The 12771-nt window shown below is 42.0% G+C and overlaps 1 pseudogene; it reads left to right on the top strand.

The window, feature by feature from the left end:
* Positions 1–294: 294 nt before the first annotated feature.
* Positions 295–2174, top strand: LOC121164438 (annotated as a pseudogene).
* Positions 2175–12771: the final 10597 nt, after the last annotated feature.

Raw genomic sequence — 12771 nt, 5'->3', positions numbered from 1 at the left:
CCAGGAGGAAAAGATGCTATGGGTCCAGGGCAGCTTTGGGGGAGGCTTTAGTGCTCGTCAATCCCCCAGGAGGTTGAGAAAGAGGAAGTGGAGACACTGCCTATGCATCTCTATAGTGTTCTCTATCAGCGCCTGGTGCACAGCTGGAGCCTGGGGCTCTGCTACTGTCCAGTGCCAGGGGACCAGGCCTGCGCTCTGCAGCCCTCAGCAGCCCCATGATTGGACTGGGATCAGGATCTGAATCAAGGAGCCAGGCTCACGGAGGCATGACCAATGGGGACACGGGATTTCAGCATGGCTAGGACTGTCACGACCAGGAGAAGCCCAAAGCTGTGCTGCTGCATCCACTGTGATCGCCTTTACCTGGAGAACCCTAGTGACCAGCTCTCAGACAGCGTGGATAGCCTGTCTGACTGGGCCAGGCTGCTTCAACATCTGCTGCAGAGCTGCTGTGTGGACACCATGGACACAGAGGAGCCCCAGGGTGTGAGCAGTGGCTAAAGCAGCCTGTCCAGTGGTGGCGGCAGCAGCAGGGAGGACTTGGGGCAGCTGAGAGCCCTGGAATGACATTTGGTGGAGGGCGTGCCCCCAGCTGTCTCAGGCGGAAAGGACTGGTGGGGTCCTGGGGGCTGAGTGCACCTCAGCTTGTCCGAAGTTTGCTTGACTGCCCGGGACACTTAGGAGGTGAGCAGCTGCCAGAGCGCCCACAAGCACCTGCCTCCAGCGGCTCACCTGGCTCAGAGCAGAGCTTCGCGGGGACAGCTGCACTGGCTAGACTCAACAGCAACTTCTCTGAACAGAAACTGCTCTGCAACATGGTCTGAGGGACTCAAATCAGTTGGCTATTGTGGGCCTGGTTGGAAATTATTTGGTCAAGTCCTCCCAGAGAGAGTCTTCAGGAATCTTCCAACACCATTTAGCACAAATCTGAAGCACGGAAAGACTGGACCTGTGAAGACGCCCCTGAGAATTTTGCATGTGAGTGCTTTCTATCCTGCCCTGATTCTTGCCAAATCTGTGGGAGAAGCCACAGGTCACCGATAGGAATGAGAGGAGATGGTAGCTGAAGCTAAACAAGGAAGCACATAAAAGAAAGAAATAATGAAGGAGCAATTAAAACAGGAGGACAATTCTGCAAATGCAATGGTGATTTGGATGAATGAAACCTGCCTAGCTGGGAAGTAACACATCCACACCAGAGCGCCATGATTGTAGTGGCAGAGGGTGCCCCCTAGTGGTTGTGGGAAAATGTGGTGTCTAGGTGTAGGAAATGAACTAAATATCAGTCCTGAACTTCATGAGACCTTCCTTTCAAGAGTAGAACAATGGAGGGCTGGGTATGATGGCTCATAGGTAAATCCTTACCTTGCAAGCGCCAGGATCCCATATGAGGATAACTTGGTATCCTGGCTGCTCCACATCCCATCCAGCTTTCTGCTTGTGGCCTGGGAAAGCAGCATTGGATGGCTCAAAGCCTTAGGACCCTGCACCTGCATGGGAGACCTGGAAGAAGCTTGTGGCTCCTGGCTTGGAATCAGTTCAGCTCTGGCCGTTGTGACCACTTCAACAGTGAACCAAAGGATGGAAGATCTTCGTTTCTGCTTTTCTCTGTAAACCTGCCTTTCCAAGAAAAATAAATCAATCCTTAAAAATAAAAAAAGTACGGTTAGAAAGTATCAGTAAGAGAAGCTCAGAGAATGAGAGAGAAGGTGTGTTTATAGCTGATGGAGAAGCCAGTTTGGAATTAATTAGGTTGGATATATCCGGTACATTTCCATATCTGCATCTTTGAGAAGGGTGGTCCATATCGTGACGTTTCACATGGTATCTTAGGAGCATAGTCGTTACAGAGCTGACATTGGCTTTGTCCCAGTGCTGTCCTTCATTGCAGCAGCTCTCACTGTCACTTTGGAAGAAGCAGATGTCTTCATGGCATTTACAGATCATCCCAATTAGTTGTGCCAGTTGGCTTTTTCTCACAGCATGAAGTTGAAATATTTTGCTACATTGGAATTATTCTTTGAAGAACATCTCTCCAAACTATTTCTTCACTTTAAGTCTTGCAGACATACACCAGGCATGTACTTGATACCCTAGGTCTTTACACTGCGTATGAAACCTCTACCACTTGGTCTGGCCGTCGAGTGTGGGATGTGTTTAGCAGAGACAGGTAGCAATTTTTTTCAGACCAAGTTAAGAATCCTCTGGTTCTGTGAAGATACTCTTGTACAATGCACTTTATTCATATAGTAAGTTATTTATTTTTAAAAACGCTTTATGCATTTTCATTTGCAAGGGAGATTTGACAGGAAGAGAGAAGAATCTTCCATTAGCTGGTTCACTCTGCAGGAGTATCCACAATGGCCAGAGCTGCGGTGCAGCTTGCCAAGGCTTCCCAGGCCACAAGCAGAAAGCTGAATGGGGAAGTGAAGCAGCCGGGATTAGAATCGGCATTAATATGGGACCCTGTCGTGTGCAAGGTGAGGACTTTAGCCACTATAATAGTGCATCATGCCCTATGGCTCGGTTCATAATGAAGCTGCCAGAGATAGCACATCAAACAAACAAACAAGTTCTGTTTTATTGCAGATATTCTGAGGCAAATTTGCACTAAAAAAAAAAAAATGGGTTCAAATCTTTGTTTCTATAATGAAGGATCTTGACGTAGGGGACAAGAACCATAGTCCTGCTGGGAAAAGCTAATCCTCAAAATTAAAAGACTGAACAGAAGAGGCTTTTGGATAATTTTGCTTTCTATCTAGTAAACACGCAAGAAAATGCTGAGAGAAATCTGACACAATCAGGAGATGGCAAACTGTTGGTTTTAAATTCCATGGCTTAAATGAATAATAACTTATCAATAGTTTAATGAAAAAGGTGTGTTGTAGGAAAAGCCATTTTGCAAAGTAAAAAATTGAAATGGCTACTTTATACTCAAAAACTTGGTGTGAACAGCTTGTTATAAAAATTTCTAAAAAGAGCTTCAAGAGTGATTCAGATTTGCTTCCTCCCAGTTACCACCATGGCACTTGGATTTCACAGCAGGACTGTGAAATACTGCTTTCTCTCCCAAGAATAAGACCGTGCAGATATTATCTCCAGCTCGAACCCTTTGAAGGCATCATAGGCAAAGGATGAATAACTCTGTTTGTAAAGTAAGTCAAAGTAAGTCACAAAAATGTCACCTTACCTTCGTTTACAGGTTGGGGCAAATCTTGGTTACTGGGAACGAGGGAATATTGGTGGGAGACTGCTGTTTCTTCTGACATTTTCTCCACAGTTTCCTGTCTGGATTTGAAGGCAAATTCTTTCTCGTCCTTAAGAAGTTCGTATGACTCAAAGGATTTTAGAATTTTTTTTTTTTGTCCCTCGTTGAACAAGTTGTTCATCTAGCATTTCAACATAAAGAATATTAAATAAGTAATGAAAGTAAAGTTCTTTGCACTTTAGTTGCTTTTGGGAGTATTCCAAAAACACGAATGAGATATTTCAGTGATCAGAGCAAAATGTGATCAATTCCAAGAGTTCTTAAGCAGCATACTACTTGACAAGGCTTTACATTTTGACAAAATTCCCCTGCTATGTATAGAATTAGAAATTATTCATTTCAATTGAAATTTGAAATCTTAACATATACTATATCAATGACTTACAAAACTATGTATATTTTTTCTAATCAATGGAAATCAGAGTAAAAGAAAAGATTTATTTTTGTTGCAAAGTCAGATATGCAGAGAGGAGGAGAGACAGAGAGGATTATCTTTCATCCACTGATTCATTCCCAAAGTGGATACAATGGCTGGGAATAAGTCAATTCGAAGCCAGGAACCCTGAGCCTCTTCTAGGTCTGCCATGTAGATGCAGGATCCCAAGGCTTTGGGCTGTCCTCCACTCCTTTCCCAGGCCACAAGCAGGGAGCTGGATTTGAACTGGGGCTACTGGGATATTAACCGGTGTTCATATGGGATCCTGACACACAAGGCAAGAACTTTATAAACTAGTCTATTGTGCCAGGCCCAAATTAACTAATTTTAGAGTCCTACTTGAATGGCATAATACATAAAGTATTATTGATCATTGGTAAATTGATAAATTGATAAAATTGTTGTGTTTAAATTTTTCAATTTAATCTAAGTAATATTAGGAGTGATACCCATTTAATCTGTTATTTGGAAAGTTTTTTTAAAGTCTTATTTATTTTTATTGGAAAGGCAGATATACAGAGAGAAGGAGAGACAGAGAGAAAGCTCTGCCATGTACCAGTTCACTCCTCCTGTGGCCAAAATACTGGGAGCTGAGCCATTTGGAACCCAGTAGCCAGGAGCTTTTTCCAGATCTCCTACGTGAGTGCAGGATCCCAGTATCCTGTTTTCCACTGCGTTCCCAGCACATGAGCAGGGAGTTGGGTAGGAAGTGGAGTAGCTGGGAGTAGAACAGGCACCCATATGTGATCCCAACATTTGCAAGGCAAGGACTTTAGCCACTAGGCTACCGTACTGGGCCCTGATTGATTAATGGTATGTTTTAACATTGCGGTTTTGTTTGAAATAACACATAAGCATGCTACTTCTGTTGGTACTGAATGAACAGGCTTCTGACCAAATAGCTCCAGACCCTTGTTAGTGCAATGAGTGTGACTTAAGGAGTGTGGCCAGAGGGTGTCCACGTGCTTTTACTTCATGGGTCATCGTGCCTAGAGACAACTGCTGGAACCCTCAGAAGTTAACTCATTGTATGAAGGCCTTGTTCATGGTGATTGGTAGTGCAATCAAATGCTCAAGGAGCTTCTAGGTGAAACGTTTGGGATGACATTTTTAGTCTAGCAGCTATTTTAGGTATATACACATCTATAAAATGTAAAGAATTCACTAAAAACTGCTAGTACCAAATAAAAACTATAAGCAGAACAAAAGAAATGTGTAAAGAGATAAATAATGTCCCTAGAGGCCTGCATGCTCATCAGATACACTAAAAGGAAAAAAAAAAGATCAGAATTGAAGCAAATATTTCATAATAAGCTAAAGTAATAAAGGATAATGATAATGCTGTAAAAGTTAAAATTGGGACAGCTTGGAAACAGGTGACTAGATCAGAGAAAAAAGAAAATTCATTTCAGAAACGAAGGCTCAGTGAAACACTAAAGTGCATAGAGAGTGGTATAATACATGAAGAGGATTACAGAAAGAAAACTCTAAAATAAAAAAAACATTTCAATCTGATAAATGAAATTTATAGAAGCTAGACAAAGAATATATAATTTTTTTGTGCAACAAGAACATTTATTATTTTTAAAAAGACTGATTTGATTTTATTGTAAGATAGATATACAGACAGCAGGAGAGAGAGAGGAAGACCTTCTATCACTCAATTCACTCCCCAAGCAGTCGCAATTTCTGGAGCTGCAATGACTCAAAGCCAGGAACCCTGAGCCTCTTCTGGAATTACCACACAGGTGCAGGGTCCCAAGGCTTTGGGCTGTCCTTGACTGCTTTCCCAGGCCACAAGCAGGGAGCTGGATGGGAAGCAGGGCTGCCGAGATTAGAAATGGTGCCCATGTGGGATCCCAGTCCTCATAAAGTGAGGATTTCAGTTTCTAGGCTTCTGCGCTGGGCCCAAGAACATTTCTTAAAACACTAAGGAAAGCCCCAGCACTGCAGTCTCCTATGAACTGGGATCCTATGAGGGCACTGATTCATCCCTCAGCTGCACTTTTTTCCGTTCTATTTTAGACTATATGCACAAAGACATGTGATACAACCGTGAAATATCAACTGCAAATGGTCATTATTCAGAAAAGTGTTATTTGTCTTCAAGGAAAGAATCATCAGGCACTTAGACAAAGGATCGCCTTACTCCTAAATACCACCAAGAAAACACAGAATTTCACTGGATTTGATCAGAAGATTTTATGACAAAGGACAGGACAATGCAAGTGTGTATTTAAGATTTTCCAGAAAAAAAATAATTGAGCACAGATTTTCTTGGCCAAAATCAGCTTGAAGATTTTGAGCAACAGAATAAATTTATTCACTGAGAACAAGACGAGAACAGTGCATCCAGGAGCCTTCCCTAGAGACTTACTTATGGGATGTATGAGTCATCATTGCAAGATTTTGTGTTCACGTCTAAACATAAGTATTAGTACAATCAAGTGTGAGCACTTTAAAGCTATTTGTTCCATCACACCATCTCAAGAGTCTTATACTTCTTGAGCCTCCACATTTTTTAATGTGCTAGTAAGCAGGCAACAGAGCCAAGACATGAGGCATACAGTGTCGTCTCAATCAGTCTGTTCTCTTTCCAGCTATGTTACACAGTTCTCCAGCTACATAGAATGCACTGTACCCTTTTCTTTTGGCTAGAATCGCAAAAGAATAATACAATAATAATCATAAAGCATAATACATATTATCACAAGGTCACCTCAAGTTGATCATGAATTCTAATTATACATTTTATTTAATTTTTTAAAAATTAATTTCATTTTATGACACATTTCATAGGCTCTTGGATTCCCCCAACCCCTCCACCTGCCCTAAACTCATGGTGGGTTCTTCCACCTTGTTGCAGTATAACAGTTCAATTCCAGTCATGATCCCTTCATTGCAAGCATGTACCATGCATAAAGTATAGCATCTTATTTTCCAGATAGATTCAACAGTTTCTTGGGGAGATCATCTCTGGTCTAAAAGCAGAACTGGCAGAATATCATCCCATCCAATGAAAAGCCACAACAAACCGTCCACAACGATTGAGAGCACTACGGAGTTAGTTGGCATGGTATTGAGTGACCAACATGTTAGAAAATGCAAGTTCTTATCCACATCCTGTGACTACTTCATTGACATTTCAATTTTAGTTTATACACAACTGGCTGCCTTAAAATGTCTATAGGGTACCATTCACCTGTCTTGTGTCTGTTTTGGGTTTTATATTTAGCAGTTTATAGTATTGAAGCATTATTTTTTTTTTTACTTGGCAAATTTTAGGCTAGGCCAAACTGGCTTATCACACTAACAAGGCATATGTCAAGAGTTGAGGCACAGAACAGTTTTAGGAGGGGTGTGCAGAGAAATCTTCAATACCTTAGAGAGGAGTAACTAATCTTTGTGTCCTACCTAGAAAGGTATATGTGAGTCCAAGTTGACAGTTTCCTGTCTGGTTCTAAGCTTTCCTTATTGGTGTCTATCTAATCTAATTTTTTGGGTGTGGGGGCTCCGGAGCGACCCTGATGGTCATTGCAAGAGAGGGTGTGGATCCAACGTTGGAACTAAGTAAGGACCAGAGAAAGCTCCACTCCCAAGTCCTGAAGGAAGTTTACTGTTCTTCTGCTTCTGAGGTCTACTCAGGGCTCCCAGATGTTGTTCCAATGACATTAGATCCTGTGAGGAAGGATCTGGGCTTCTTCCATCCCATGTGGGAGATGTGAAAGGGAGTGGATGACCTCAGAGTTCTTGGCCTACAAGGACAGTCCAGTACCCTGTGGTCTTTTTGCCAATTGGGATATAGCCCTTGGTGCCCGTCCTGATAGTCCTTGGTGAGGATCCAGGAGTCTCCAGGGTTGGGATACAAGCCTTCTCCTGTCCTGCTCCACTCTGGGGTCCCCCCTATCCCCTGGCTCCGTGCATATGATCTCCTGTTAAGAGGTTGCCAGGATCGCTCTTGATTTCTCCTGTATGTCTTTTTTATTTAGCTACTGTGTAATGCTGGTTCAAGTCTGTTATCTGTAAGTTACTTGTTATATTCTTAATAGGTTAAATTTAGCATCTTCCTCACACATTGTGAGGAGGTGGAAGATTTGTCTGCTTCCTGCCCCATTACAGAATAAACATAAGGTCTTAAAAGTGTATTAGGTTTTACAATTCTTTGATGTAGAAAATTAGCAGTCAGATGTACATTGATTATTGGTTCATTGCTTACATCACAATATATTTTTGTATGTGATACAGGCTGTTTGAGGTTGAAATAATATTACAATTTACAGGTAGTATTTTTCAGATTGATATCATTTCATCTTAAATTAAGGCAAAAATGTAGTATCTAACCTTTTTGAATTGGCTCATTTTCCTTAGTATAATGGTATCCACATGGGCCCATTTGGCCACAAAGATCTGCATTTTGTGTTTTTAAATAGCTGATTAGTTTTCCATGGAGTAGATGAACCAGAGCTTTCTTATCCAGTCTTATGCTGATGGGCAAGTCAGTTGCTTCCAGAGTTTTGCAATTATCGATTGTGCTGCTATGAACATAGGGGTCCATGTTGTTTTCTCCTGTAATGGGTGTTTTGGATATAATCCTGGAAGTGCTATTGCTTTTTTGTTTGAGAACACTCAAACAACTGAAAGTTGGCATACCAAATGATCCAGTAAGTATATTTTAATTGAAATATTGAAACAGCAAAGCTTGTGAAAATGTATTAAAAAACAGTTTGATAAAATGCCTTGAAGGACAAAATACTCCCAAAATGAATCCTGGACATCCTAAACGGTATCAGATACAGTGCTAACAGCCACACACATTGCTACTTACAATTTCCTGATCCCAATATTAGTTAATAGATTAAGTAGGAGTTGGATTCAGTGCAAACTGAGGGATATACACTTGCTTTCTCAAAACCAGAATTATCCAATTCTGGGTCACCATCTATAGCTTTTTTCTTTATTTTATTATATTCATTTGGGAAACTGAGAAGTATGATTCTCAGGTTCAGTCCCAAATGACTGCCATGGCCATGCTGGCCCAGGCTCATGCTGGAAGCCAGGAACCTGGATCTGGTTTCCCATGGGGATTGCACAAACACTGCAGCCATCACAGGTTCCCTCCCTGAGTCTACATTCTAGCAGGACCCTGGATCAGGGATGAAGCCAGGACCCCAAATTTCTGAAATCTGTTGTGTGTGCATCACATCCAGCAGCTGCAATGAAGGGTCAGATGCCCACCCCTCTGTATCTATTCTATCCTCTCTCTCTCTCTCTGTGTCTCTCTCTCTCTCTGTCTGTCTCTCTCTCACCTCTGTTTCTTGCCTTTTTGCAGTCAACAAAGTTTTCTAAGCATGTAGGTTGTGCCAGCTACTGGCCTTCCAACTTCACACATAGGCCGGGATATACACATGCAATCAGGGTTTTCCAAATGAGGTCACTCACAAAATTGGGGAGAAAAATCTATAAGAAAAATGGAAAGGTAAAGTTATACATCATCAGTGTTGAGAGACCAAATGATCTCATTCAAGTAAAAGGAGTTAACATTTTTCTACTGCTTAAAGGAAGGTATCTTTGCACTATAAAACATTTGAGGAGAGTGGACATTAAATTAGCCTAATAGTTAAGAGATCCATACCCATGATTGAGTGCCTGAGTAACATTCCTGGCTCCATTTTTGATTCCAACTTCCTGCGAAATTAGATCCTAGAAGATGGCAGGTTTATAATTTGATTACTTCCACCCTGTGGACAACATGGAATTGTTTCTGGTTCACTTCAGTCTCCAGCCTAGATCCAGCTAGCATTTGAGAAGTGAACTTGTAGATGGAGTTGTCCCTGAATCTCTCTATTTCCTCATCAGTAAAATTCATAAGCCAAAAGAATCCATAGCAACATAATGAAACTTATCCAATTCAACATGGACATGGTCACTCAGGATATAGTATTTCCACTTGGGCAGTGGAAAGTTCCAAAAATAAATTGTGATGATGACTGCACAACTTTATAAATACAGTTGTAGCAGTGAATTATACAATTAAAAGCAGTTAAAATGGCATAAAAATGCCAACATTTACCTTCTTATGGCAACAATTAATACACCATTCTTATTGGATACAGAAATAACTGGAAGTTTTAAAACAATCAGAAAAAAATTTTGATATAACACATGTATTTTAAGTTACGTAATTGCTACTGGAGTTATTCTGACTGTTGCATACATGCATTTCTATATTTTGTCTCTCAGTTCATCTGGAATCTGAAATTTTCAAAAATTAAGAGGGAAAAAACCACATTAACATGCTCAGAACTTGGTTTAAAAATAGGGGCTGACTCAATGGCTCCCTTAGCTAATCCTCCATTTCCAAACATGGCATTCTATATGGGGGCAGATTCATGTTCCGTCTTCTCCACTCCCAATCTAGGTCCACGCTTGTGGCCTTGGGAATTGATTAGAGGATGGCTGAAGTTTTTGAGACTCTGCACCCATGGGGGAAACCTAGAAGAATCTCCTGGCTCCATGGATTCAATTGACTTAGCACAAGCAATTGTAGCCATTTGGGGAGTGAACCAGGTAGTGGATGATTGTCTCTCCTCTTTGTAAATATGACTTCCAATGAAAATAAATGAACCTTTTACAAATTTATTCATGGCATTGATTTCTCCTTGGATCAAGTAGGAAGGGTCTTGCCGTCATGCATAGCTTTATCCTCTAGGAGTTTCTTTGGTTGTTCAATCCTTTATCTCCCTTCATCACCATCGCACCCCACAATGCAAACCTACATTTCTCCTGGCTCTACTTTATCTGCTGCATGCACAGAATGATCCAGAAAAAGCTCTTACTGTGTAATGCCCTGCCACCTGTCTTTCTGCCCCAGCCTTGACAGAAGAGCTCTCCTTACTGCATCGTTAAAAAGCATGTTCCCCAGGGCTGTTTGTTGCTGCTTCTCCTAGGTGCACCGTGATTTGCCTCTTGCCGCAGCCCTAGACATGACCTCAAGAATGGAAGCATGGTTTCTTCCAACTTCCTTATGGTTGTTTACAATATGAAAATCAGTCTGGAGACATGTTTTTCTAACTCACTTTCCAAGTAGATGCCAGGGAGATATGGAAGCAGCTTCTTTTGTTCCACTCACCTCCAAACTTCTTATCCTCCCTTCTTCCACTTAGTCACTAGGACACACCATCCACTGCTGCTTCTGGTCAAGCCTCAAGGTCTAGGGCAAAGCCCACCTTCTCTCTATTCCTTATTGACAGTGTATTGATAATTGCCCCTCTCCTCCCATGTCAGGGAGAAGCTTGAAGTTCCCTTTGTGCTTATAAAGGAGCCTCTTATCCACCCTGCAGACCAGGGAAAGGAAAGGGAGGTTTTTGCTGCATTTCACTCATATCGACTACAAGAAAGAAACCCACAGACTGATGTCTTAGAGAAAATGTGCCAGACCGGGTTCAGAGGATTGCACCTGCCTTTACTCTGGACTTAGTTGGTGGCGCTGTTGAGAGTGGCTGCCCAAGGCCTTCCAATCCTAGGGGTGGCCCTAGAATGGAGTGTCTTGCAGTGTAAGTGGTTGGGAAGAATGCTACAGGAAAGTGACCTGTGCTCACTGGCAGAAGGGCATCACGCTAATTAGGGTAGTGCTTTGTGCATCTTCCAGGGCAAAGTTGAGGTGGACTCCTGTGGTAGACTGAGCTAAAGCATCTTTAAAGTATCTTTGAAATCTTTGTTGACTTCCTATGCTAAGGTCACTTATTGGGTGGTGAATGGCTCTATCAGCACCAAAGACCATACTGTCCCTCGACCATGGAGCTGGAGGCTCAGAGCTCACTGGTGTTACATGTAGATGCTCTGTACACTCCAGGAACCCGAAGATAGCCTTTGCATCACTGCTGATGCTACAGCTTAGGATAGTTACTGGTTTCTGAGAATTTGCTTTACACCTCCAACGCTAGCTCCAATTTTGGATCAACTGGAAGTGGTCACAAATGGGAGCAGCCTCTGGCAGCACAAAGCGTTAAACTCCTGACTCATCTCCCTTCCTTTATTCTCTACCACCCTCCTCATCTCTACCCTCACCTCCTTTCCTGGAATTTCTCCCTTCCCTGTCTGCTCACTGGCCATTGCTAGGAGTTCCCAGAAGTCCTCATGGGATATGCACTCCAATGAGTTAGAGAAAGGCAATAAGCTGCCTGCTTCCCCCAAGCTGCTCAAAGCCTGGCCCATGAGAGAGAAACCTGGAAGAAGTCACAGCTCGTGTCTCATGGAAAATGTTAAGACTGTGGTATAGGAGTTAGGTCTCTCCTTTAGAAAAGACTGTACCAAGGTAAAGTACCTTTTCGCTCTGAAGTGTAAATATCCTTTTATCAGAATGCTGTGTTACTCACATATCTCCTTCAGCATAGACACTGTCCTTTCACAGTGAAAGCCATGGACCAAGGAGACCATCACCATTTACTTAACTTCTCAATCCATCTACTGCTCCAACTCACACATCTCATTACTCCATTTGCACCCAAATGTCCCACAACTACTGCTCAGCTGAAAGATCTTATACCATCCACTCTCTGTTTGCTTCCTTCCTCTTATTTTAAATTTTTTTTCACTTCCCTTTTCTCTTTGTGACACCACTGTCTTTCCAATAACCAAACTAGAAATCTGGAGTGGGAATATTATCTTTCTCTTCTCTTTTTCCTTCATCCAACACTTCAAACTTCTGATCACCAACCATCCATGCTTTCAGCAAATATTAATTTGTTGGTGGTTCTTTTCTTCCTCTTGCCAATGACCAACTCTAGAGTTTTGGTAAGAATCACTAGATCCAGTGGTGCCTCAACCATTGACCTTATCCTAACTTGCTTAACACAGCCACCACAGTGACATAGCCTGCCACTTTCTTGCTATTAACTCAGGCCTTGCTAATTTGTGTTTGTGAAATCAAGATTGTCCCACCACCCCGCCCCCCAAATGTGGCGTGTATCCCCAGTGACTCAGAGGTTTGTCCTAGATGGCACAGGAAAAAAAAACAAGCATTTTTTTTTTTACTTTTAAGAATTCTCTGTATATTTTACTATGTATA

The sequence above is a fragment of the Ochotona curzoniae genome, unplaced genomic scaffold, assembly GCF_017591425.1.
Source record: "Ochotona curzoniae isolate NIBS_2020 unplaced genomic scaffold, NIBS_Ocur_1.0 contig_775, whole genome shotgun sequence".
Lineage (NCBI taxonomy): Eukaryota > Metazoa > Chordata > Mammalia > Lagomorpha > Ochotonidae > Ochotona > Ochotona curzoniae.
The sequence above is the reverse complement of the archived record's forward strand: the minus strand, read 5'-3'. Positions and strand labels throughout refer to the sequence as shown.